General features: G+C 35.1%; 1 long non-coding RNA gene across 2 annotated transcripts in view; it reads left to right on the top strand.

Annotated features, from left to right (window-relative positions):
- The first annotated feature begins 20,403 nt into the window (after positions 1-20,403).
- The window catches only part of LOC110343899 (uncharacterized), a 54,596-nt gene continuing 48,034 nt past the window's right edge, over positions 20,404-26,965 (top strand). For both annotated transcript variants that reach the window (XR_002388294.2, XR_015443397.1), the window contains exon 1: positions 20,404-20,593. This is a non-coding gene — a long non-coding RNA (uncharacterized LOC110343899). The remainder of the gene's footprint in view (positions 20,594-26,965) is intronic.

Raw genomic sequence — 26,965 nt, 5'->3', positions numbered from 1 at the left:
TTGGATTAAAGTCTTTCAGTATTCTATTTTTTCTCCAATATTTATATTCTTTCTCTCTCAATCTCTCTCCTTCTCTCTCCCTCCCCTCCCTCTCTCCTTCTCCCCATTTAGAGGTTGTTCCGTTACCCTGAGTTTTACAATATGAATCTTTACCTTATGACAGTCTACTTCCAAAAATATAACACTTCACAGTAATTCAAAAGCCTTATACAACATGCTTTCATCTTCTGATATTCTTTGTCTTTGTTGTCATACAGCTTGTAAAACTCAAAATGCATGCTATTATTTTTGCTTTAGTCAATTGCCTTTTAAAGAAACTTTAAATATAAGAATGAATGTATTTTAGATATCCAAATATTTACAATTTTCAGTGTTCTTTTTTCTACTATATAGCTTCAAATATCCATCAGGAGTTATTTTTGCTCTGCCTAAGAACTTCATTTAACAATTTTGTAGTGTATATCTGTTGGCTTCAAATTTTCTCACCTTTCAATTGTCTGGAAAGTCTATGAGTATTTTTCCTGAGCACAGATTTCTAGGTTAACAGAATTTTCTTCCCACCACTGTAAGATACTGTTCCACTGTGTTCTTGCTTGGAACTTTTTAATGAGTTTCATGATTAGTTTCGTCTATGTTCTTTTTATGCAATTCTTTGTTCTTTTTGTGATGCTTAACAATTTGATTATGATATGCTCTGGTGTGGTTTTATTTGTGTGTTTGATGCTTGGGTTTATTGAGTTTCTTAGATCTGTGAGTTTATAAATTTCACCAATTTTGCCCATATATATTTTTCTCTTTATAGGATTCCAAGCAGTTATGTTATAATTTTTAATATTGTCCCACAGGTCACTAACGGTTGGCTCATATTTTTGTTCTCTTTCCTTTTCTCCTTCACCTTACACTAATTCTATTGCTGTTTTCTAAATCACTAATCTTTTCTTCTGTAGTATTTTAATCTTTTAATCCTATCTCATGTTTGTGTCTATAAATATATTTTATTCATCTATAAAAAGTTCATTTGGGCCTTTTAATATCTTAATTTTCTTCATCATGCTTAGATTTCTCTTATGAATTTGAACATATCTATTATTACTTCTATGTCTGCCATTTTTATTTTATCTTTTATTTTTATTAGTTCATATTTGCAGTACATTCATTGAAGAGAATTGGTACGTACATATATAAACACATATCAATTCTCCCCCCCAACCTGTCCCACTTCTTTTTTGCAGGATCTTCTTTTTCTTTTTGAGATTTTCTTCAAATTTTAAGAATTAAAAGATAAACATACCCTGTTAAATCCATATCTATAGTTAATTTTAGCTATTTTCTATCTATCTTTTATATTGTAGATGGGCTGTGAAGGAGAACTCTATTCTAAAGGGCAACTTTTCATTAAAAAATATTTTGATGGTATCCACGGCATTAAAGGCACATGAGTTAAGCCTCATTTAAAACTAAGGTCTAATTTCTATGATTAAAAACAACTGTACTGTAAAAGAACCCTTTTTACCCACATGTTCTTAATATGACTGACTTTAGGAAATACTTTTTAAATATTGTGGCACTTCCTAAATAGGTTGCTTATGAACTCAATACAAGAAAGAATTACAAATGAAATTTTTTAGTTTCATTGTATTTGAATATAATGTTTTAGGTATTTTATACAATGTTAAACTCACTTTAACTTTTTCTCTGAGTAACAGGGACTTTTTGGCCCCCTCAAAATTTTGTATCTAAGTACAATTTTGTAGAGCTCCTTTAATATTCAGAAAATTTTTAAAAGTTTAAGAACTCCTGTCTTTGAACCACTCCTGCTAGATCTGTCTCCTTGGCCATTGCTGTGTCCCATCCAAGACAAAGCAAAAATTTAATGTGTTTCCTGAGATGCTGACGTTTGTGTTATGCTACAATAAGAGTCAGACCTGCTCCATTTAGGCTACTTCTTCCAGCCCTCTGCCTGTCTAGCTGAATCCAGTGTAGAATTTCCATGTTTTTTTTTTTTTTTGGTATCGGGGATCAAACTTGGGTCCTTGGGCCTTCGAGGCAGGCGGCAAACCACTAAGCTAAATCCCTGGCCCTAGAATTTCCATGATATTATTTTGAGATTTTTTTTTTTATTCACCAATTTCTCTCAGTATTGGACTAGTCATTCTCAACACTGTATGCATATTTACTGGGCAATTTATAAAAAGTAATAAACTCCATATGAAACCAGACTTAGAAGACAGGCCTTTATATTTCCTAAAGTGCTTCCGAGGAAATACAAATACACAACCAGCGTTAAAACAACCGCACCAGCCAGGTATGGTGGTACAACACCTGTAACCCTAGAACACTGGAAGGCTGAGGCAGAGTAAAAACAACCCCCCAAATGATTAATGTGGTTTATAAGTAACTTAGGTCCTTGCCAAAACAAAGCCCAACACTCTTCAATATATTTTTTTTTTTTTTTGGTACCGGGGATCAAACTTGGGTCCCTGCGCTTTCGAAGCAAGTGGCAGAACCACTGAGCTAAATCCCCAGCCCCTCCAACACTCTTCAATATTAAAAAAATAAAAAAACTTAAACACTCGACAATGCAATATTTGCAATATCCAGCCATCTCATAAAGGAAAAAAGTGATTAGATGTACCCATAAAGTGTTACACATAACGTGGAGAAAAGTCAGAGAATACAATCAGAGGTATATACAAAATTATTGCTCTCAGTGGTTTTTGTTGTTATAATTGTGTTGATTCTATATATTAAGAAAAATGTAGATTTATAAATATTGTCTTCCTATTCAAAACTACTATATTCATTGACTTTATCTTATTTATATAGGTTCAAACATTTTATATTAAGATTTTTACAGATAATTTATGTTCTTGTCAATATTGTGAAGGGATTCTTTCATAAATAAATTTTCTCTTTGCTCAGTGGTGAGATAAATATTCTTTGTTTTTGTACAGCAGTTTTTAAATTAATTTTGAAGCTTTGAAATCGATTATTGGGTTTTTATTTTATAACACATCATTTTATCATATTCATATTGTGATAATCATATATCTTTTTATTTGTTCCTTTGTTTCTAGTTCACATTTTAAATGCTTTTGAAAACTTTTAGAACATTAAATAGCAACAGTAATAACACAAGCTCTTATTAATCCTGATGATAATTAGACTGTCTCTAATTGCAATAGTGCAAAGTGCTATAAATGAAGTCTCTGGCCTTATTGCTAAGTTCTAGTCATGATTGTGACATTTCTGGTATGTAAATTTAAACAGATTTCTTCTGCTCTCTATTCTTCCCTTTCCATATTTTTAAAATGAACTTGTAACTTATCTGATTTATGGGATGAATAAATGAATTTATGTCTTATTCAGCTCTTAAATGAATTTTGATACCTTAGTAAGCCAGAGTTAGTGTTTTATTTCATCAAGCCCTTTAGACTTCTTCAGTACACATTAATAATTTGGGGCAACAGAAATGTTCTAGTTTTAAAATGTTCAACCACCGAAGTGTAGTACTTCAGTGTTTTCCTTTTTGCATTTTTTTCTAACTCTTTTCATGTTGAATATATTAAATTAGCTCAATATTTCTGTTCCGATGTTTTCTAAAGAATATTGTTCTTTCTTTGGAGTTTGTGTAAATTAGTACCATTTGTATTTTTGTAGAGGTAGGCTGCTGGAAACGAAGTGTGGGATTTCAGAAGTTTGAACTGCTTCTTAAGCCTTATTGCTGTAGTTAATTCCTCCTTCTGCCTCTTTAACATTCATCCAAAAAAAGTACTGCTGTTTACTTTTTATGAGAGTTGGAAGTTGAGAAAGGTGACTGCAGTGGTCAATCTTTGCCTTACATCTAGGTTTCCCTACTTTGCACTGGACATGGGGCACCAGGAAGACCTGGCAACTCCATTTTGGAGGGTCTCTTTCTGTCTTGTTCATAGGTACTTTTTCCCTGTAGCGCCTTTTCCAATCCCCAGACTTAAATTCCATCTATGTTCTAATGACTCCCAAATTTTTGCTTTCAGCCCTGACCTAAATCCTGCTCAAATTCCTGAATCCAACCACCTATTTGCTATGCATATTTCTGTTGTGTCAACCAGAATGTGTTTAATATTTCAACATTTAGTATATCTGCTGATTTGAAATCAAAAATCTTTGCTGAGAGCAGATTACTATGGTGTTTCAAGTGTTACATTTAAATATCTAATAAATATTTGAGTTTTAATTTGTCCAACACTGACTCATGATCTCTAAATCTACTCCTCCCTACTTTTGTCTATTTGAATTAATGAAACTCTGTTCTTTCATTTGCTTACGTCAAAAATTTGAGGCTACTCAAACCCTCACCCACCACTTCACACAATCTCTTTAACTACCATCCTTGCCTAAGCCATCACCAGATTTGCCCCACCCCAACCCCATAATGAGGATTGAGCCCAGAGTTTTGCACTGAGCAACATCTCCACCCTTGTGTTCCTCCTGCCTCAGCATTCCAGAGTTCTGAGATTTATGGATGTGCAACACCATATCAACTGGGATTTTTTTCTTTTATGTAAATAGCTTCAAATTGCTCTAGCACTATTTAATCTATTCTCAACACAGCTACTGGAATCATCCTAAGAAGCACAGATTAGCCTTTGTTGTTAGCCTCAACTCCTCCATTGGCATTCCATCTTGAACAGACTAAAATTTAAAGTTCTCATCATATCCACCAGATCCTCTACCACAACCTCCTCACCCACCTTGGAAGTCATCATTCCTACTCTAGCCTCCTGCACATTGCAATCTTTCTCCTGCCTCAGTGCCTTTGCTCTGCTTGCTTTCCCAACATGCAACATGCATTGCTTAGATGTCTGGGGTCTTCAGAGTTCTCTACCTAAAAGAGTATCATGCCATATGTCTTCTGCTCACATGTTTTCTTATCTGTTATCCCTCTGTTATCTTACTTCACAGACCACACTTTGATCCAACACATATCTCTTGCTTGCTTGCTTTTATGTTTATATCCCGACAGGCATGTAAATTCCACAAGAGTAGGGACTTTTTTGTTTTGTTCACAAAACAAAGAGTAGGGGCTTTGTTTCTAGTGTAGGAAAATCTTGGCACCTAACATAGATACAATAAATGTTAATGCATGAATGAACAATATCATTATAATGACCAGGATATATTCCACATTTTCAGTTAACATATAAGATCTGAAAAAATGTGAAAAATAATATTTATCAAGTATCTCCTGGTGCCAATCCTGTGCTAAAGCATTTATATAGAGATTCTGAGAACTCTGTGAAGGCACAATATTCGGTAGTCCCATTTCTGATCAGAAATTCAAATGTTCAAGGACTGAATTCTTACACAGGTAGAATGACTGTAGAAATAAAATAGTTTATTCAGCCCACTAATGCCTTACATACTTTTAACAGAGGGAAAGGCCTGCATTTCATTCACACAAAAAAATAAAACATTAACACTTCACTGGAGAGGTGATATACAGTGGACCCTTGACTTATGAACTCAATTAGCTCCCAAGGACTGGTTGTAACTCAAGCTGGTCAGTTGAAGATTCAGACTCCTCTACACAGCCTTCAAAGTCTTTGTCCTGTTTACAGGCAGATCTCAGTGTCCTTAGAGAGACATTGGCGCAGGATTTCTCAATTAACCCCGTACAGGAAAGGATGTTGTAATGTTCCTTCCAGACCTCCTTAAGGGTTAAATCTGTATCTGAGACCATCTGGAAGCACAAGTGACCAGTAATAGGATCGTAACCCAAGACTTTGGTCATAAGTTAAAACTAAAATTCTGATCATAACCCAAGTTGTTCATATGTCAAGCCGGTCATAACTCAAAGGTCCACTGTACATTGAGGTGTGACTGACTATATGATTGCTTATTTGAGCACACTTTCATAGAAGAAGGAAATGACCTAGTTAGGCTAGGGCACCAACAGCACCCTGCCTGTTCTTCTGAACCAGTGTAGCTTCTATTTAAAAGCAAACAGAAGTCATATGAACCTGGCTTTAATTCTTGCTCTGTATTTGGTACCTCTATAATCTTTGGGAAGTTGCTTTGAATTTCACTTACCTAATTTATACAGTAAACTATTCCTAAGTACTCAAGGTTAAATAATAAAGTTTATATTAGAACAGTGTCTTCCAGACCTAGAAAATGGGCAATCAGCATTAGCCAGTTTTTCCTAGGCCTAGATTTTCTATCATAACAATACTAAACTCCTCTTAATGAATGAGTGCTACATTTCAATAACTAGAAAAAAGAAGTTAAAATTTTTGTCATTGAAGAGATTCTTAATGTTATAGTTTTCCAAATGAGCTCTGTGACTCTTACACGTTTTAAACATATTACTAAAAATAGTGATGTGATCTCTAACATATGCTTTTAGTACCTCTTTTCAGTCACCTGTTTACACTCATCATTTATACTACATTTATGGTATAGCTCACCATTTACTGTACAATATAGTATAGTCCAATCTGAGTACTCTGAGGTCTCTTTTCCCTACCTGCACAAATTGAGAGGCTCCCTCAACCCTCCTAACTTCAAAGCTATTCTTGGGGTTCGGGGGTGACTAGTGTCTGAGTTGATCCTCATATAAAGATTTTTTTGTACATGTAATTTCCATGTATCATGGAGTTCAGGAAGCTGGCTCTCTAGATGCTGACCCATAAGCATTTCCTTTCTTCCCCAGTGAAATTTTTATAAGCAATTGCCAACTTGTTCTTAAATGCTAAGTTTGTGGTCTTATTTTCTACATCACAATGATGTAACACAAAGACATTAAAAGAAAATAAAAATACAGTTCAGTGAGTCTCATAAATATAATTGTAGACTTTGGTTACAAAATATTAGTGAATAAAATCCAGATTACATATAAATAAATATCACACATATATGAACTATACTTATATACATATCTATAAAGGATAATAATACATGAATCTGACATTTAAACTTTTGAGGCCTATGACATGTTCTTTGAGTTCAGAGAAAGGAAGTTTTCTCTCTCTGATGAATGTGTTTCTTTTTCAACCCTCCCAGCTACAGACCCATTAATTTCCTCCTTTGCCATTTCTGCTCATAAATTCAAAGCAAAATTTTTCCTTCTATACATAAATTTCTCTTAAGCTAGGTTTTAAATGTGTTTCAGATATTGTAACCGTTGCCTATATATGCATATATAATTGGTTTTCATGTTCAATATTGTTAATGATTTAGCAAAACTGCATTGCTTTTTTAATAAACTACCATGAATCCTAATTTTTAAGAGTTCAAAGTAAAACTATACATCACATACACTTCTCACAAGAGAATCAATTTCAGTTGTAAAGACCACAAGAGAATAAATAAGTCAATGCACAGTTTAATACATAAAGCTAGCAGGAAATTAAGATAAATTAATTTTATACAGCAGTGTAATAAAGTGAGAACTAATATAAATAAAATTTGCAATTAGATTATTTGATTTTACTCATAGTTTTCCTATTTCCTTAGTTTATGATACTAGAAAAGTATTTTTTTTGCTTAAATTCTTTTATTAGTACATTTTAGATATACAATATGTTTACATTTATCACTGGGTGCTTATACCTGTACATGATGTATCTTGGTTCTTATTTTTTCCCCATTACCTGTGCACCCTTCACTCCCTCCACCCTTCTCTATTTACACAGACTTTGTTTCCATTTTTTAGAAAAGTAATTTAATATGACAATCAAATTTCTCATCAGTAAATGGGGGTGATAGTAAGAATTACAATAATAGCTTGTATTTATTGAGAATTTATTACGTGACTAATAGTCTAAGGGTATGCATCTAAGCACTTGCATGGATTATCTAATTTAACCTCAGCTACAAAGCTATGATATTTTATTATTATTGTTGTTGTTGTTGTTGTTGTTTTTACATTATAGGCAAAGTAACTCAGAGCAAGATTAAGTAACTGGCCCAATTCACACAGCTTAAAAAGTCACAGTCAGAGACAGAATCCGAACCTTGATGATATGACCCAGGGAGTGTGTTCTAATTCACTTTTATGTAATACATTGTGGGATTTTTCTGAGAAGAAAATATAATATGTACTTTCAGGTTATTTTTATTGACATTATTCTTCATTTTAAGCATATTTCCTGTTATTCCTGAGTACTGGTAACAGAATGTTCTACATCAAAAATCTCAAAATATTTTTAGTAAAAGAAGCTTCAACAAAACAAATATTGTGCATTTGCCCATAATGTATAAGAAATTACAAACAAACCCACAGAGGATGCCAGTGAATTTGGGAGAGAACATGTGAGGGACAGTGAGGAGACACCTCTTTCTTCTGCAGTCTTCCACATCAGTACCCAGACCTCAGGTCTATTGCAGTTCCTTGAGGTTTGAGGTTTTTTTAAAGTCGTGTTTTTTATGGTTTTTCATATCGAATAGAATCCCATTATGTCAGATGTCAAGTTTCACATTTAGCTTTAGGGCTTCTGCCATAAGGAAAAATATGCATTATTCATCAGTATGGGTAGAGTGAATGATTAGATTCACCAGGAAAATTGAATCTGTGATTTATATAAAAGATTTTCCTTACTAAAAAATTTTCTCCTCCTCCATCTTTCTCTTTAACTTATTTGGAAAAGCTTCATTCCATTTGATATGATCTGGAATCTTATTATGACCACAGTGCTCCCTCCTGACCTGCTGAGCACAGCCCTGAGATCTCTCTTCTGTGTTCTGCTCTGTAATCATGGGAATGGAGTCTGCAGTCTACAAATTCTAGATTCCCTTGTCAACTTGTTGCCTGGTAGATTCTGTAATAGGAAGCAACAGCAGGTAACTGAAAAGTAGGGAATACTATAGGAGTCCCTCAGCTGTGGAGGACAGATTTGGCTCCAGACTCCAGATGTTTCAGCCCTGCCCAGGATTCCACACCCCTGTCAGTGTCTAAGTACCAGCCACAATGGCCCCTAGAATTGCAGTCCACCAGCAGTGAGCTTCCCCACTACACAGGCACTGCATTAGCCATGATGCAAAAGCCCCTGGTTGCAGGACGACCCACTTAAAGATGAGCACTGACCATGTGAGAACACCTCCCCAAAGTTCCTAAATTGTTACTTCATGCACACACACCTTTTGTCTCCACACACTTTTAGGTATGATAGATGCTTCCTGCAGTTTCTGACATTTGTGCTATTTCTCAAACTTCCCTTTGGCTTTTTCAGCTTTTTAATACATATAACTACTTTTCTGTACTGAAGTCTCCTCTCTGAAATACCTGTGCCTAATATTATCTTGTTTTTCTGATACAGCCATGTGACCTCACACAAGTCACCTTCCTCACTATGAGATGCCTAACACCTCTTCAAGATTTTTACCTCTTTCTCTGACCTGGGGTGAGGTGGGGTTATTGTCAAAAGTATTGTGAGTTGAAGAATAGTTTTCCATTAACGTCCTACACACATTAGGTAGAATAAAGATCAGTTGCCTGAGCTGTTTAAACAACCTACTATAGATGAGAAAATTATTAAAAATCAGTTTAAGATGTGCTAGAGGTATCATGTTTGATATTGACTATATAGATTCGTAGTAAGTGCTAGGAACAGATTCTTCAATGTTCATATCACAAGCTACAACTTATACTCAAAAAGTCTCATCTTTATGTAATGAGCAAAACCTTTGCTGCCCTTGCTCACACCTTCTTCTTCTGCCTGCTAAAAGGAAGATCATTCTTTAAGATGTCAGGGTTATACTCTTAGCAGTATCTCTGACTTTGCTCCTTTCTTTATGTTCTAGCCCAGTAACCTGGCCCTACTGGTTTATCAGTTTTGTGGTTTTGCAGGTATTTTCCTTTCCCTCCAAATCACTACCAATACCTAAAGTTATCTGCCACTTCTTTACTATGGGGCATAAATAATTCTGAACATAGACTACAAATGGCTCTAATTCTTTTTTCTTTGTATGATGTAGGCCAAGTCCTTATCTTCCCCAAGTTTCTTCATCCTTAATTCAAGTACCTTCTTATAGGTTTAATATATTTAGAATTAAATGCTTATATATTATTTTTTATTTTTGTGGTGCTAATCAAATACAGGGCCCTGCACATTTTAGGCAACACTCTACATCTGGGCTCCATTCTCAGCTCCTGAATGCTTAGATTTTAGGAAAAAAACACACACTCACACACACAGAAGGCATCTTTTACAAATAATATTGTGTTTATAAATCACTAGAATGTATGTGCTATTATTGTTGTGTCTGTTTCCCCTCGTCTTCCTATCTTCTCCTCCTAATTTGGACAGCTCATTTTTTAAAATTAGTATTTCAAAAACTACTGCTGTAATCGTGTTGCTTTTCAGCGCAAGAATTTTAATGTGCCTCTTTGATTCTCAAGCCGCAATTATTTCCATGGCATCCTAAGCCCTTCAGTCAGTGAAATGAAATTAGCACTGATAAATGAAACATTGACTGTGTAATTAAAAATAGTAGTACACTTGGACATACAAGCAGGGAAAGTCGTATCACCTAGGATACTAAATCATAATAAAAAAGAATTTACAGGAAGCCTAGGAAGCCCAAAGAGTAAAGTTTGTGAATTCAGGTATTAAATAAAGCACTCTGGAGCCCATAAGACTGAACTGAGTTTTGATGACTGAGCAAGAATTAATAAAATAAAGGTGAGAAGAATAGTCACAGTCTATTCAAACTTAATTTTAGTTCTATTATGAGAAAAATTCATTGATTATTCCCTGCACTCCTCAAATACTCTAGCTAAAGTTCTTTCCTATTTAAACTCCATGGATTAATCACTGAAGCCCAAGAATCACTAGTTTCTGAAGCTTAACTCTTTCTACTCCCGCCTTTCCATTTTTCTGATTACCCTCAGTACTTAGCTTTAGAGCATACTCAAGATACCTCAAAGCCAAAAACTAGCTTCCCAGTTGTTCCCACTATAAAAACAAGTTATTTCATGCATTATTTAAGTTATTTATTTATTAGATATTCCTTTGACAAAATGGAAAACGATTTTTGATGTTCTTGAACCAAAGGAAAAATAGAGAAAGAAGAGGAGAAAGAAAAGTAGTCCACTGACATGACAAGAATATATTTGTGGATGTCTGGAAATGATGATGAGAAAGCAAAGGAGGAGCAGGAGAGGCAATTTTATATAACTTGAAAATTATAAACACTAATTTTAATAGTTACCTATAATGACCAATTAGCATGTAATATTTGGGAATTAAGAGTTACATTGCATAGGAGACAGCATTAAATTTAGAAGTCAGCACATTTGCCAAAGTATGTTCTTAAATAGAAAGCCTTGTAAGAATACTTGTGTGATTGGTTAATAGAACCTTGGAATTCATTGTTGAAATGAAACTAAATGACTTTATTGTTCAGAACAACTTCCATTTACATCAACAGTCCCTTCTTACAAACTTTGTTGTCTAGATTTCCCCTTACCGCTAATTTCATAGTCATAGTTCTGAACCAGAAACTCTGGGCCTAAGGAAAGTTAGTACTTAATAGAGATATTATAGAAAACAATATGAATCCACCTAATTATAAAGCAGGAATTGAGGTTCTTTTTTTAATCTCTGCCTCTAGGGCAGAACTGAGCATGCAATAGCTGTGTGTTTATTGAAGAAATTACATTAAGACAAAGAACCAATATAAAGAATCCAATTGTCATTCATTAAGTATTTGGCCTATGTTTTGGAGCTGGACTCAAGGAACAGTTCACATCTATCAACAGCAAAGAATAACAAGATACAATGTTGTTTGGGCATCAGACAGAGCCCATTGATCTCAGGGAGGATGTGCCATCTCCCTAGTTAGACAATAGGGACATGTAGTCAGCTGGGACACTGAGGTATAAGAGATGTATCTGTAGGTTCCCAGAAATTATATAAGAAATGAAATAACAGAACTCTTTGCCCTGGGCTGTTTCCTGCTTTCTACCTTGATCCAGTTGTTTAATAATGCGATGTTTAGAAGTGTCCTAGCCACCTTTGGGCCATGCCTCCCTTGGGTCTCAGAGAACATAGGGGCAGAAGTCTAGACTCCTGACAAGATAGAGCTCTCAAATTGTCCCCAGGGCTGTCTGGTCTGCATCTGGATGACATGTTTTTATGAGAAAAAAAAACTTTTCACCCTCTTATTTAAATAATTACACATAGTGGCCTATATACTGGGCATATCACACTCTTGCCTGAAGCTGTCCTAACTGGTATGCCTTAGTGTCAAAATTAGATTTTTTGAGAGAATGCCTTGTACCATCATTGACATTCACATAGAATATTTGCAAATATGAGTGTATGTAGATTACCAGATGTAGAGTATGGCCCAAATAAACCTGTAAAACAAGTGGAGGGTGGTGTTTTGAATAACTTTTTTGCCTGCCTACTACTATATTTCTGCTCTCTTTTTACTCCTTGGAAACTTACTTTTGGGTGCTTCTACCATGATTTACCACAGGTTTTCCATCCCAAACCGTATATATGGTGCTGGTCAACAACCGGATCTCTGAGCTTTGTGGCATACACCAGATTGGTATTCAATACTAATGATATAATGATGCCAACAGGTACTGTACTGAGATTTACCATGTGCCAAGCATCGTTCATATTCATTTAATTCTTTTAGCAACATCTAAAGTAAGTTGATACTATTATTAGCCCATTTTGTTGATGTAAAAGTGAATATTAAGCAAGATAAAGAACTTTCGTAAAGTCTCAGTAGAATAGCAGGAAATGAAAGGCAGTTCAGCCTTATATCAAGTTCATATTCTTACTTACGATGCACTACAGCCTCTATCTCAGACACACTGCGGATTTTTCTGTCAGGGAAATTTTCCCCAGACTGTTCCAATTAGTCTGTTGATTGAATCAGTAGGAAAAAATGTACAGGTTTGCCTTCCAGGACTGAAACAGCTTACTGATGTTATTCTTTTATCATTGTGATATTTACCTTTTACATGATTAAGATTTTATTAAGTTTTAGTAATAACTCTACAAAAACACAGTAGCGTAAACAAGAAAATATTTATTTATTCATACATCGTGTTATTCTCTAAAGGACTTAAAGCTACTCAAACTCATATATCCCTCATGGAGTTTTAAAACATTGTTTCATGAATAAAATAAGGCCAGGGTAAAATCATGAGAATACATACCCTGTAATCCTGTATGGTTGATGGAGATGGTGAGTCTCACATTTGCAGCTTGGGAAAGGAAAGGTGTAGTCACCTCCAAGACTCACAGCTAAAACCAGACCAGTCATTCCAGAGAAGAACAGCTTGCTCCTAGGACCTTGTGCTTGCAAGACAGGTGAGGTGCAACTGAGCTAAATCCCCAGCCCCAAGAACAGCTTGTTCTGACACTGAGAAAATCAAGAAAATTATCTTCTACCACTTTCCAAAACAGGAAGAGTTCCTCCAAACACTGATGGAGAAAGATGATGTTTTTGAATATCGTAATAATTTCTTCCTGGGTACTCTGTTTTAAAACAAAATCAGACTCGACCTCAAATACCTACTAAAAATTTGACTTTGTAAACCTTTTCATTAGTTTTAGAATAATTCTGATGAGAAATTTTGGAGTATTTTTGCACATAGGTTAAGATTTGTGCCAGGAGTGGTGGTGCATGCCTGTAATCATAGAACTCGGGAGGGTGAGGCAGGATGATCACTGTGAGTTCAAGGCCAGCCTGGACTACATAGTGAATTCAAGGACAGCCTGAAATACATAGTGAGACCCTGTCTCAGAAAACCAAAACCAAAAATTTTGAATCACTGATATACTCATATTTTAGGGTATAAATTTAGATGAGGTTTATATATTTTACATTATGGAGTATTGGCATACAGAAAAAAAATCACAGACTTACATGTTAGAAAGTATGATTCTAGTTTTAATAAAAGTGTAAGGTGTCAGAGAACATGTTTTAGAATCACAAATTTGTCATTTACTAACAGTATGATACTGATGATGAGTTATTTAATCTTTATGTTTAGTTTTCATTTGTGAAATGAGGATGATATTAACCACCTTGAGATATTGTCTTCAGAATTAGTTAACCATTCAATTAGCCGTTGACATCAGTGGTATTACTACAACTAATGATTAACTAACTTTTCAGCAAGTTGAATTTCCGGGATTTGGTTTCTTGATCTACAAAATGAGGGAATTGGACAACATGATTTCTAATTACTTGTCCATATCTTAAATCCTATGAATATTGTTCATAATTATTACTTAATTACTAGTCTGTATCTTCATATTTCATTGACATACATATTGTGTTTGACACCATGTATTATAATTTATGTTTGTATTTCCTAGAGCCTGTTTCAGCACCAAGCCTAGCAAATAAAGGGTGGTTAATAAATGTCATAGATAAATGAATAATTAAATAGATGACTAATATAATATCATATAACTCATGATAACAAAGTGCAGTGAAAAAGAGGAAAGAATTATTCATTTTAAGCTACATTCCAAGACATATTTTCAGAGTCATGATGAAAGTAAAATAATTTTTATTTTTATATAAGTGCAAATAAAAAAGATTATTTGAGTTTGTAGTTTTATTTAAGTAACTTATAGTAATTTAAGGAGGTAGAAAAATTTACAAATTTAAATCTACCAACATGAATTAGTGCTCATGAATCCTCATATCACTGGCTTACCTTATAGTCTTATCCCATTACAGATCCCATTACAGCTCAATGGTTTCTGAGGAAGGTTCTAGAATTTCTTCTCCCTAGACAATGTCAAAAATGTACTTTTTCTTCAAGTAAACTCAAGAAAACAGATTAGTTTTTGTTTTGTTTTTTCCTACAGCCCTTCCAGATTTATTACTTCATAATCATATTTAAAAATCATATCTACATCCATAATTTACATAATTATAGATATACGACCAGGAAATGCTTGTCACTATGTTCAGCAGTTCATGAAGAAAACCAAATAAGACATGGTTCTTGCTGCCTGAGGGACAAATACATAAACCCTCTTGATTGAATTTTTCACTAGGGCTTTATAAAAGTGATTTAATACTTCTGAATTTAATGAAACTTCAACACTATTGCAGCCCCTAATTCTTAAAAGAAGGTAGTACGATGTGGCCTAAGAGAAAGGTGTTACCACGTCACTTGAAATAATTTTAAATTACTCAACCACAATCCTGAAAAATTTGGAGTAACTCTCAATGGTGTCCTCATTCTGAAGACATATTTCAAGCACTTTTTTTTTTTTTAGTTAAGCCAAAAGTCTGTATTTATCAAGTAAAGGGCATAGAGAACAAAAGCTCTCACTTTATATTAAAGGCAACTAAACATGTTTTATCAATAAATAGGAAGTCTGAATCTGTAATATAGTTATTAAACCATGATAATAATAAGATTTGAACAAATAATCAATGTAATCTTAATGTGCTTTCTTCCATCAATATGCATACTTCTACTTACAACCAAAATTCCATATGGAGAAGTGGTGTCCTAGTAATCGCAACATTCCCTTCCCTGAGCCGGCACCTTCAACTAACATCAACCTATTGGCCCTTCTAGAATCCTGAGAAGACGCAGGCTGAGTCTCAGGCATGGCTGCTTTTAACCTCTCTATGGATGGCAGGTCCTTCAGCCCAGTCTCTTTTGTACTGAGGTCATATTCATATTATTGGTTGTTTCTTCATAAAAAAATTGGAAGACCTTTTGGCCTAAGAATTGATCTGTACAGGACATATTTACTAGGGATAGTGGGCATATTACATTTTAATATTCTTGAAGGTTTAAGAATTTGAGATTGACTGGCCAGGAATAATAATAGTGAGTATTTGAGGAATGTGAAGGATATTCAGTGTTAGGGTACCAGGTGGAAAGTGAATTTTGTGTGTGTGTGTGTGTGTGTAGGGAGGGGGGAACTTATGTGTGTATGCAGATGAGGGGGGATCATGGCTAGCCATTCTCCCCTCTTTTCTGAAATCACAAGAAACAGGAAAAACTGGGGAATAAGAGGTAACAAAAGCAACTGGCTTAAAGACATTTTTAAGGAAATCTTTAAAATCTAACAGTAAATCCTAATCAACCAAGTAGAAATCTCACTTCTTGGGCTTCTCCAGTAATGTAGATGAGCACCTCTTTCTATTTAGCTGGGGACTTGCTGACCTACACAGGTACTCAGGTTTGCTTTGCTTTGCTTTGCTTTGCTTTGCTTTTCCTTTTCCTTTTCTTTTCTTTTTTCAGTGCTAGGATTGAAACCAGGCACCCACACAGGCCAGGCAAGCACTCTACCACTGACCTGCACCCTCAGCCCTTCATTTTTCTGATGCCCAAATGGGGTAGCTCGGGTGCTATTTTGAAATCTGTGCCGTGATTCATGGGAAAGAATTAAGGGGCTATTCATCATGCCTTTGATTCTTTAGTTTGCCTCCAAAATATTGTCAGAAAATTTTAAAGGCTGAAAAATATTCTATTAAAATATCGAAAGGAAATAGTAACAATATATTAAGTAAGAAGTTTGATTACAAACCTTATTTGATATTGTTAATGTTAATTAAGCATATAAAGTGTATTAATATATAAATGTTGTGTATATATATGTGTGTGTGTATATACATACACAAAACCATACACACTCATCAAAAGACTTGAGAAATACACAAGAGTTTCCTAAAATTTGCATCATTAACAAATCAGTTTCTTAAGATGCTAAAAATGCTTGACTTTTTAAAAAATTATTTTAAGATTGTATATTGCTCATATTTAAACTAAGATAAATAGGTGCCTTTACTACAGAGCTCTCTCAATCGGAATGATATGATTGTGAAACTCTAAGAGATATGTGTAATAAAATACATAGTTGTAGCAGGATAACTCCAGTTCCCATTGCAAAAAGTATTTTCTAGACTACAATTCAATGTTTAACATCAAACTTCCATCCTATCAGTCAAAAGAGAAATATATACTCCTTCCAGTTTTCCTGGGATTTATCCCTGCTGCTCATTTTGGAATCTCAGCCTATTTTAAAATTTATTGGGGAGCATAAGGTTATCAGAAAGGGATTGTGGGTGTAGCAAATCTAGTTCTGGATCATCAGCACATACTTTTATCTGTTGCTCTTTCAGGGATTCTGGAAAGCCCCCTGTAAACATTAGCCAGCTACTTGGTACTTCCCTGATTTATTTGATTAAGGAACTATATTTTCTCAGAGAATGCTGACATAATTTAGTAATGGGAAAAAAAGCCCAGAAAAAAGTTTAAAATTGTGAATGGCCACAGATAAAAATACTTAAATGTTTACTATCTACGCAATCAGTGAAAAATATTCTGCAAATTCACATTTTATTCTCCTAACCCAAAAATTGGTAGGAATGAAAACAAACAGAAACCAATAAAAATAACTTTGCATTGATTCCCTTTTCTAACATCTCAATTCCATGGAGTACTAGTGCTTATCCATCCAACAAGCAAATATAAATTGTTGACTGTGTGGTAGCCATTGTTATAAATACTGTAAATACAATTGAGTCAGGATAGAAAAAAATAAAGATGGGAGGGAAAGAGACAGGAAAATTACAACTAAAATCTGTACTTCTAAGAAAACTATGACTTCCGGGACACAGTCAAAGTTACCTAAGACTATCAATATTGATATCCCCTTTTTACTTCAGGTTTCTTTCCTTCTAGGCCTACCACATCCAAATTCCCTAAGGATACTAGGAAGTCCATAAGTTAGCTTCTTTGACCAAAAAAAAACACAAAAAATGAAGAGCAGGAACTTGATCTTAAGGTAAAAGAACAGAATGAGAGGATTCAAAAACTGCTTAAATTATCCATCTTAAAAAAAAAAAACCGGACTCATACCTGTAAAATGGGCCAATACCCTTCTGGGAAGTGTGCCACCTTTTCTTGTAGGTTTCCATCCCTTCAAGAGAAACATAAATGTTTCCACTTCCAGGAAATTGCACACCTCTCTCTTGAGGGTCTGCACTCTATTTTTTGTTGCCTCTCTTTGACTAGTCCTAAAAATTCTTTTCCTACTGTGGGAGCCAGCAAACCTACAACTTAATTTATAAGTAGGGTTGACTTAGATCCCTTATCTTTGCTTTAAAAATTTCCTCAGAAGGTGTCTGGTGACACAATGAACAAAACTGAGAAAATCTCTAAAAAAGATGTTTCTACAAGACTGAAGATGCTTTCAACTCTCATTCTCCTCCCCTTTTCCCAGTTCTCCCCTTTTATAGGTTCATGAGATGGAGGGTGAGAGGAATGCACACAAGCACTCATTTAATCAATGGAAAATTATTTATAATATTCCTAACACTAACAAACCTGCAAGTGTCAAAGAGATGTAGATTAATTTTTTAATTGACACAAAAATCATACATATCTATGGGGTAGCATGTGATATACATATATATTTTTATGTGTTATACATGTTCATATCTGTCTCATTTATCATTTTTCTGTGGTGAAAACTTTCAAAATTTTCTTCTAGATTTTCTGAATAATGCAATACATTAATGTTACCTATAATCACCTTATTTTGTAATAGAACAACAGAACTTAACTTCTCTATTTGTAAGTTAATATCTTTTGGATAACCTTTCTTCATTCCTCTATCGCCCTTCTCTCAACAACCTCTGATAACTGTTATTCTACTCTCAACTTCTATGAGACCTACCTTTAAAAATTTATTTTCAACTTTGATGTAAAAGTCTAAAAATTATACATAGTAATGGGGTATTATGTTATGTTTAGATACATGTACACATTATGTAATGTTTAAATCACCTTGAACATATTTATCTTCTCAAACATTTCCCATTTCTCTCTTTTTTTTTTTTTTTTGGTACTGGGGATTGAACTCGGTTCCTTGCACTTGTACAGCAGGCGATGAAACCACAGAGCTAAATCCCCGGCCCGACATTTACCATTTCTTTATGATGAAAACTTTCATAATCCTTTATTCTACCTTTTTGAAATGTACAGTGCATTACTGTTTTCTATAATCACCCTACACAATGGCACATCTGACCTTCTCACTCCTACTTAACTATTACTCAGTACTCATTAATGAACATTTCCCCTTCCTTCCCCCAGCTCTGCTCTTCTTGGCTTCTGGTAATCACCATTCTATTCTCTACTTCAGTGAAATCAGCTGCTTTAGCTTCTATGTATGAGTGAGATCCTGAGGTATTTCTTTTTCTCTGCCTTGCTCATTTCATTTAATATAATGACTTTTTTCATTCTGTCCATGTTGCCACAAATAACAGGATTTCATTTTTTTTATGGCTCAATAGTATTCCATTGTGTATATGTACATTTTCCTTATCTACTCATCAGTTTATGAAAAGAGGTTAATACCTTTTTTTTATTATTGTGAACACTGTTGGAATAAACAGTGTAGATGTTTCTTTGACGTACTGATTTAATTTCATTTGGCTATATACCAGTAATGGGATTGCTGAATCATATGGTAGTTCTAATTTTAAATTTTTTTCAGGAACCTCAAGACTTTCTCCACACAGGCTGTAACAATTTACATGAAGGTATGGATAACTGGGTGTGTTGGCTCCCACCTGTAATCCTAGCACTTGGAACACTGAGGCAGGAGGGTTGCCAGGAGTTGGAGGCCAATCTTGGATGTAGAATTCAAGGACAGCCAAACTACATCATGAGACTCTGCTTCAAAAAAGGGGGGAAAAAAAAGATATGGATGAACCTTAAGTGTACACTGTTAAATGAAAGAAGACAGTAACAAAAGAGACCATATTGTGTAATTCCAATTATATGACACTCTGGAAAAGACAAAATTATCCCAATGGTTAAAAGATTAGTGGTTTCCAGGAACGGAGGAGAGGAGGAAGGATTGATAGGTGAAACACAGGGGATTTTTATAGTAAAGAAACTATTCTGTATGATACTGTAATGTTGTTTACATGACATATACATTTGTCAAAACCCATAGCAATTGATAGCACAAAGACTGAAACTTCACACGCAATACAATAATCATTTAGAAGGTTGGGGGAAATCCCAGGATAGAACATAGAACATGACCAAACAATCTAACTGTTTTACAATGTATAAAATAACTTCACTAAAGGAGGTGGAGGGGGAAGGTGCTGGCTTATGCAACATTAGAGATTAAAGGAATGTGTAACACCAAAGCAAAAAGAAGTGCACATAGCTGATAGAGTTCTCTACCAGACAAAATGGCCCCAAGGGTCCTACATTCTAAAATGGCTCCCACTCCTAAAATGGTTCCCGATTAGGGAAATGAGCCACTTGGGGGGGGGGGGGAGTGAAACCTACCCCCTCTGGAGAAGGAAAACCTAATTTGTTGCTCCACCCTGCTACCCACGTGATCCTCCCCTTCCAATCACCTGGCATCCTGTTGCTCAACTCTCAGGATACTCTCCCCACAGCACCGCCCTATATAAACCTCACCCCAGTTAGTCTTCCTCTCTCTCACCATTGTTGGAGGTAGCAGGGCAGCTCCTTCCCCAATAAAGCCTTGCTTGGGGTGCTCCTGTTTCGACCTGTTTTCTTTCAAGAGCATATCAACTTTAGTTGATAAAATTTCTCCACATGGTGGTACAGGTTAGTAATTCTGATACTGCTTATACATGTATTCTGAGATTGAAAACTTAAATAATTGTATGGTGGGAGCTAGATCTCTCACTGTTGGAGTGAGAATTTATAGAAAAGCCGGTAGGAGACTTTAGAATGATCTTTGGAGTTAGAGATATCTGTAAAAAAATCATGTTTAGTATAATATAACTATAATGTTTACATGTAAAAACATAGTGATGCCTCAGTTTTTGAATTTAATTTGTTTTGATTTGGGGGAAGATGGTTGTGTTTGTGATTGTGTGGGGTAAATGGCCACGGTCCTGTTTGTCACCCAGTTGGAGTTTGCCACCCAATTGGAGTTTGCCAATGGAAGCAAAATTTTGCTGAACACTTGTTTGCAAACCGAATCATTTGCAAACAGAAGCGTTTGTAAACTGAAGTATTACTGTATGTATACATATATAGGTACACATGGGTTATTGTATACATCTATGTTTCCTTGCTCTGCCTGTTGAGGGGGCCTAGAAGCAATGACGCTCAGAAGCAACAAGCATACTTGGCTTCCTCATCTTGATTTCTAGTACTATTTCCCCTCAAAAAGGAAAGTAACTCAGGCTCTTTGGAGAGACATCTAATTTTCAGGATTGAAGTTAAATATATCTATATTTACATATATAAATATATTTAATATATATGTACAAATTGAGCCTGGAATATTTTATAGTGCCAAAAAATAAAGTGTTTAAAAATAAAAAGGAAAACCTTCAACCTGTATTGATGAAGGTATGTCAAAGAGACACAGGAATGCAACAAAATAAATAAAGTAGTACTATATTATAATCTAAAGTATAAAATAACATCTATGAGTCCATAATAAAATAAATGATTCAATAAGTAAAAGAGAAGGAACTAAACTCCCATGAAGAATTTCAAATAATTTATGTACACTAATAAAATGACCACTTTCAAGGAGAGAAGTATAAATACCCTATCCTTAATTGTGGGCTGTGTTTAGTGATTTCTTCCCACAGAATATGGGATGGAAAGGGAAGGAATAAAGTTGCATACAGCTGAGAATCCTGGCAAACATTACTTAAGCAAGGTGATCAAGATCAGCATCAGCTGTAAGTCAGGTTGATTCCCTTGACACAAAGTGATGGAAATAGCAGTTTACTCCATGTTCTTCCTCTTTCCTTGGGTAAATCCAGTACCCTAGTCCAATCACAAGAAAACATCTCCCAACACCAAATTGATAGGCATTCTACAAAATACCTGACCAATACTCCTCAAAATTGCCAAGGCCATTAAAAAAAAATAGTCATAGCGGGGGGATTTAGCTCAGTGGTTCTGCCACCTGCCCTGCAAGTGCAAGGACCAGAGCTCAATCCCCAGTACCAAAAAACAAAAGGCACTCAAGAGACTAAGGAGAAACAGCTAATGAGACATGATGACTAAATATAATGTGGTATTCAGAATGGGACTCTGGAAACAGAAAAAGACCTAAAGGAAACCTGAATAAAGTATGGGCTTCAGTTAATAGTCATATAACAATAGTTCTTCATTAACTCTTACAAATGTACCATACTAAGGCTGGGGATTTAGCTCAGTGGTTTCACTGCCTGCTGCGCAAGCGCAAGGACCTGAGTTCGATCCTCGGTACCAAAAAAAACCAAAAACAAATGTACCATACTATTAAAGATGTTAATAATAGGAAAAACTGGGTGTTGGTCATATAGGAACTCTGCTTGTCCTCACAATTTAAAACTTAAGCTGTTCTAAAGTTAAAAGTTTAACATTTTTAAAGTATCACTACAAGACAATTTAAGATAATTGAACTTGTTAGTAAGGAATCCAAAAACTACCACCTGCAGAAGAATTACCAAATGTTCATCAGTGCCCTTGGAGACCTAACTTGGGTCCCAGCACCTATTTCTGGGCCAGGCGTTTCAAGTTAGTAAAATGTTTACTGTGGTGTAGTCACAGGTTCTCAGCTGCTTGTGCTTAGGTAGAGTCAGGGGAGAATTGGATTTAGCCCAGGTTTGGATTTTTCCAAAGTCTATAGCCTGGCAATAGTGAAGTCAAAGAATTGAGAATGTGTGCCACAGATTATAGTGAATCCAATTACTGTAATCACTACTCACAAGTAATGCTGCCATTTTCTTTGCTTTTGTACATGACCCAGAATCAACAGCAGTTTCAAAGGATGTATGCCTATGCCTCCAAACATACTCCTCTTTCTACTTGCAAAATTAAATATTCCATTTTGTAGGAAATGAGGAGGGAAGTAATAAATACTAGCTTTAACACTAAGCTCTGAATTTCTGTTCTATACAACTAAAATTTACTGATAACATCTCATATTTTCACATAAAAAATAAGAATTTTACTGTGAAGGGTTGTAAAATAAGGATTGGGCCCCATAAAGCAATAGCCCCTTTAGTCAAGGTGACTTTATGCTCTAGCAAGCTTCTTGCCAGGGAGTGACAAAGCATAAGTACTTTAAGTCAATGGAGAACTCAGTCCTGTTGTTTATTTCACAAAATATAGATTTGTCTTCATCTCAAGGCAAATAAACAGATCAAGATAATGGTACTCATTGTGCATAAGCACAGCATTGCTCTGAATGACTCTGTTTAAGATCATGCTAATGGTGAGATCTTTGGCAAGTTTCTGTTTGAAGTCCCGATTACCTGAAAAAGCCATAGCATTTACTCTCTTATCCAGACACATGTTGGCATTAGCATCTCAAAAGTGGCACCAGCCAGTTCATTAGCAAACAGATAAGAGCTTTTCCACAGAGGTTAAGCAAAAAATGAAAAACACTTTTATGGGGGGAGTGATTATATTATTGGAAAATAATGTCGGTTTTCAGAGTTAAATCTACTGATGCAAGAAGGAGCAGGAAAATGACTTTTATGTATGTATTCTATGCAACCAAATTTTTACTGATAACGTCTCATATTTTCATATCATAAGATAAGAATTTTACTGTGAAGGGCTGTAAGATAAGGACTGGGTTACACAAAGCAGTAGCCGCTTTAGTCCCTGTAAAACTTAAAGAACTATCCATAATCTGTTAACAACTGAGAGATAGATGACTTGAGGGTAGGAAATAAATAAGAACAGGGTAAAAGATTTTTTCTTTACAGCTTAACTCAGAGAATTTTAACATAGAGGTAGAACATTTGCCAAAAACAAAAATTTATACTAGAAAAGAAATGAAGTTATTTTGCAAAAGTATTCAGGGAGTACCTAGAAATGGTTATTATTTTCTAACAAGCTTAAGATTAAATGTATTGGTCAAACAATTTTGACATAGTCAAATAATTTTGCTTTTTTCCCATTTGATTATGAATAGTGTGGCATGATTATTTGAGAGAAAAAAATTACAACCAATCTTTAAATATCATCTCTCAGATGAATAGCTCTTTTGTATGGGAGATTCAGGTCCCCTTATAATTATTTAAATATGCTCCAAAGGATAAAAAAAGAATTGCTGAAACAAAGAAGTGTTAAATGTCACTGTATATTAACATGTTATGATCTGGTAACTTACTTGGAAACATGTTCACATAGACAGTGTGATATTTTGTAACAGGCTAAAATATAGGCCTGGTACAGCCAGATATTCTAATCAGGACTTCTCACTGGAGAGTAGAAGGAGTTGGGGAGGCAGCTGGAATTGCATCAGGAAGGCTCCACGATCCAGAGGCAACTGCTGGATGCAGTTCGGCCTTCTGATCAACAGTAGATGTTTAATTAATTAGCATAATGGTGAAATTGGTGACTTATTTCTCAGCATAGTAGAAGTTAAAAATAGGCTCTCACTAATGAATGTAGGAAAATTAAAAATATGACAATTGGCTAAAATACTTCAGAACAGGGACTAGCAAACTAGTATGAGGGCTACATCCAGCTCACCTATCTTTTAGTGTGACCCATGAATTGAGAATAGTTTTTAAATTTGTAAATGATTGAAAAAAATCTCAAAGGAATAATATTTTTGACCCATGAAAATTATATAAAATTCAGATTTTAGTGCCCATAAAGCTTATTAGACCACAGCCATAATCATTTGTGTGTTATTTGTGGCACATATCAGCAATCTTTTTTGGTAAAGAGTAAAATAGTTTAAGTTTATGAGGCATACTGTCTGCCAGAACTACTGAATTTTGCCATTGAAACATAAAGTTAGGTATAGGCAATATAGAAGAAATTGATTGATTTAAAACAATGCCTGACACATGGTAGGCACATGTATTTTTTTGTGAAGTGAATGAACAAATGATAAACAAGCACATGTAAACTTACTGTGCTTGAAAACTTGCTATTAAATCATGGAGCCCATTCAATTATGGAACAGTCTAGCAAAAATGCTGAGTGAAGTTGAAACCTGTCTGCCTGTAACTTCCAGCCAAGATCTCAATTATGCACTTCTTTGCTGTTTATAAAAACCTGCAACTTTATTAAGTATTTGAAGATAGTTTTCATATTTCTGATTCATCTCTTAACACTGAATTATTTGAAGAGTATCTTGTAACTTTCTCCTTTGATGTGGATTTTCAGTCTCTTAAAAAAAACAGTGGCCCCTAGTGAAGATTAAAAATCCACGAATCCTTTCTTTGTATTTAAAACCTAGCATGAGATGAGGAACAAAAGATCACTGCACCCAGAATCTGCTAAAGTACTACTTCGCCACTGAGACACAGGAGTTAATGATATAGGGGGAATAGATGCAACTCCCAAACCTGCTAGATATCCAAAATTCGAGTTCATGTTCTCTAAAAACAAAGAATGAATTCTAGAAACAACAGAGGTTAAGAGTAGGAAAAATTTATTGAAAGATAGCTTCTGTCTAAGAGAGACAGATAAGAGGAACAGAAAGTGGGTTGCCTGGTGACCCTGTTCCCCAGGGGGTTTTTATGGAGCAAAGCCATGAAGTGAGGTGGGTTCAAAGTGGAACAAAACTATGATCAACCAAATATAGTCACTTAGGTAATATTGATTAAGTGAGGATCAAATGGAGAAGCAAGTCATGTAGCAAGCGTACAAGGAATGAGCAAGTATTTTCAGTAAGGGGAAGGTTAAGAGCCTGGCACCCCCACCCAGGTGACTGATACCTATTTAGAATATCAATCACTGCTATTCATCCCTAGGAGAAGCATGCAGGTGTTGTAGTTTCTCTTCTTTTATAGTGCTGGCCTTAAGTGAATGTGTCTTGATTGTCCTCCATGTTGGCTACTCAAGGGCCAGCCCTGTCTAACTGCCTATAAGATATCTAAGTAACTTACCTACCTGCAATATTAATACACATCAATATTCTTCTTTATATGTCCAATAAATGAAATTTTTTACCAAGTGCTGAGAGGTAGTTATTCTTCTTACATGAAGAGCATACCATACATTATACAGGCCTAGTTATCTCAGTTTTATTCTTTTTATCCTGTATATATCTCTGAACTTTGAAGCGATATATAGTTACTCTTAAATAACTACTTTTATTAAGAAAATGTGTTTCTTTGAGAAGCTATGCTCAGTTAATAAATAATAGCTAGTAAATTTGGTTAACTTTGATTTTCTCATTGGCATATTTGTACAAATGCCATTTCTAAGTGTTACATGATTCTCTGGCTGTCTTGATTTTTATATCCAATCTTTAGAAATATTCAACTTATTTTTAGTTCCATTTCAGATCCTTTAGCTACACCCACTGACTTATTCACCTATTTGTCATGCTCTGAATCCCCTTTTCCCTGTGGTCTCTCATGACAGAACAATTTTAAGTTACTATGCCCTGTCCTACTACAATGAACTAAAAGAGATACTAGCATTTCTAACCTGATGAGACATCTCTAGTACAATTTTGCTGTTAATTAAAGTATCTTTTAAAGCAGATGCGTCATTGTGCAGTGTAATTAACCAAGACATTAGAAAATACAAATACTACTCTCATGTGGAGAGCTAGGTAGACTTCCAGGAGCTATTGAATCCAGTGAAACTCCAACCATAGTCTCTGGGACCCTACTGAGATGAATTCTTATGATAGCCTTGAGTTTGGTTCTACTTACAGCATAAGGTACTCTAATGTTTGATAAATTCTCATGTACTGGAAGAGGATGTAGGGAGTTTACTCCAGATAACCTGGAAATCATTAGCTAGGTCCTGGAAGCTCACTAGTTACATCTCAACTGTAGAAGACTTTTGGACTAGTAATTCTTTTCCCACTTCCTCATTTTTAGAACAGTCAAAGACCTCAGAAACTCAAATTGCAACTTAAGTCATCAGAAATTATACAGTCCATTAATGAGGAGTGGTGTGGTGAAAAGGGGTGAGCTCTTGCTCTGCCCTTTGCCAGCAGTGTGGTCTGGGAAAGTTTCTGCCCTGCAGAATTTTAGCTGC

This window comes from Heterocephalus glaber, unplaced genomic scaffold, assembly GCF_053883595.1.
Source record: "Heterocephalus glaber isolate CG9 unplaced genomic scaffold, H.glaber_assembly_v1.0 deba00001569, whole genome shotgun sequence".
NCBI classification, from domain to species: Eukaryota; Metazoa; Chordata; class Mammalia; order Rodentia; family Bathyergidae; genus Heterocephalus; species Heterocephalus glaber.
The sequence above is the reverse complement of the archived record's forward strand: the minus strand, read 5'-3'. Positions and strand labels throughout refer to the sequence as shown.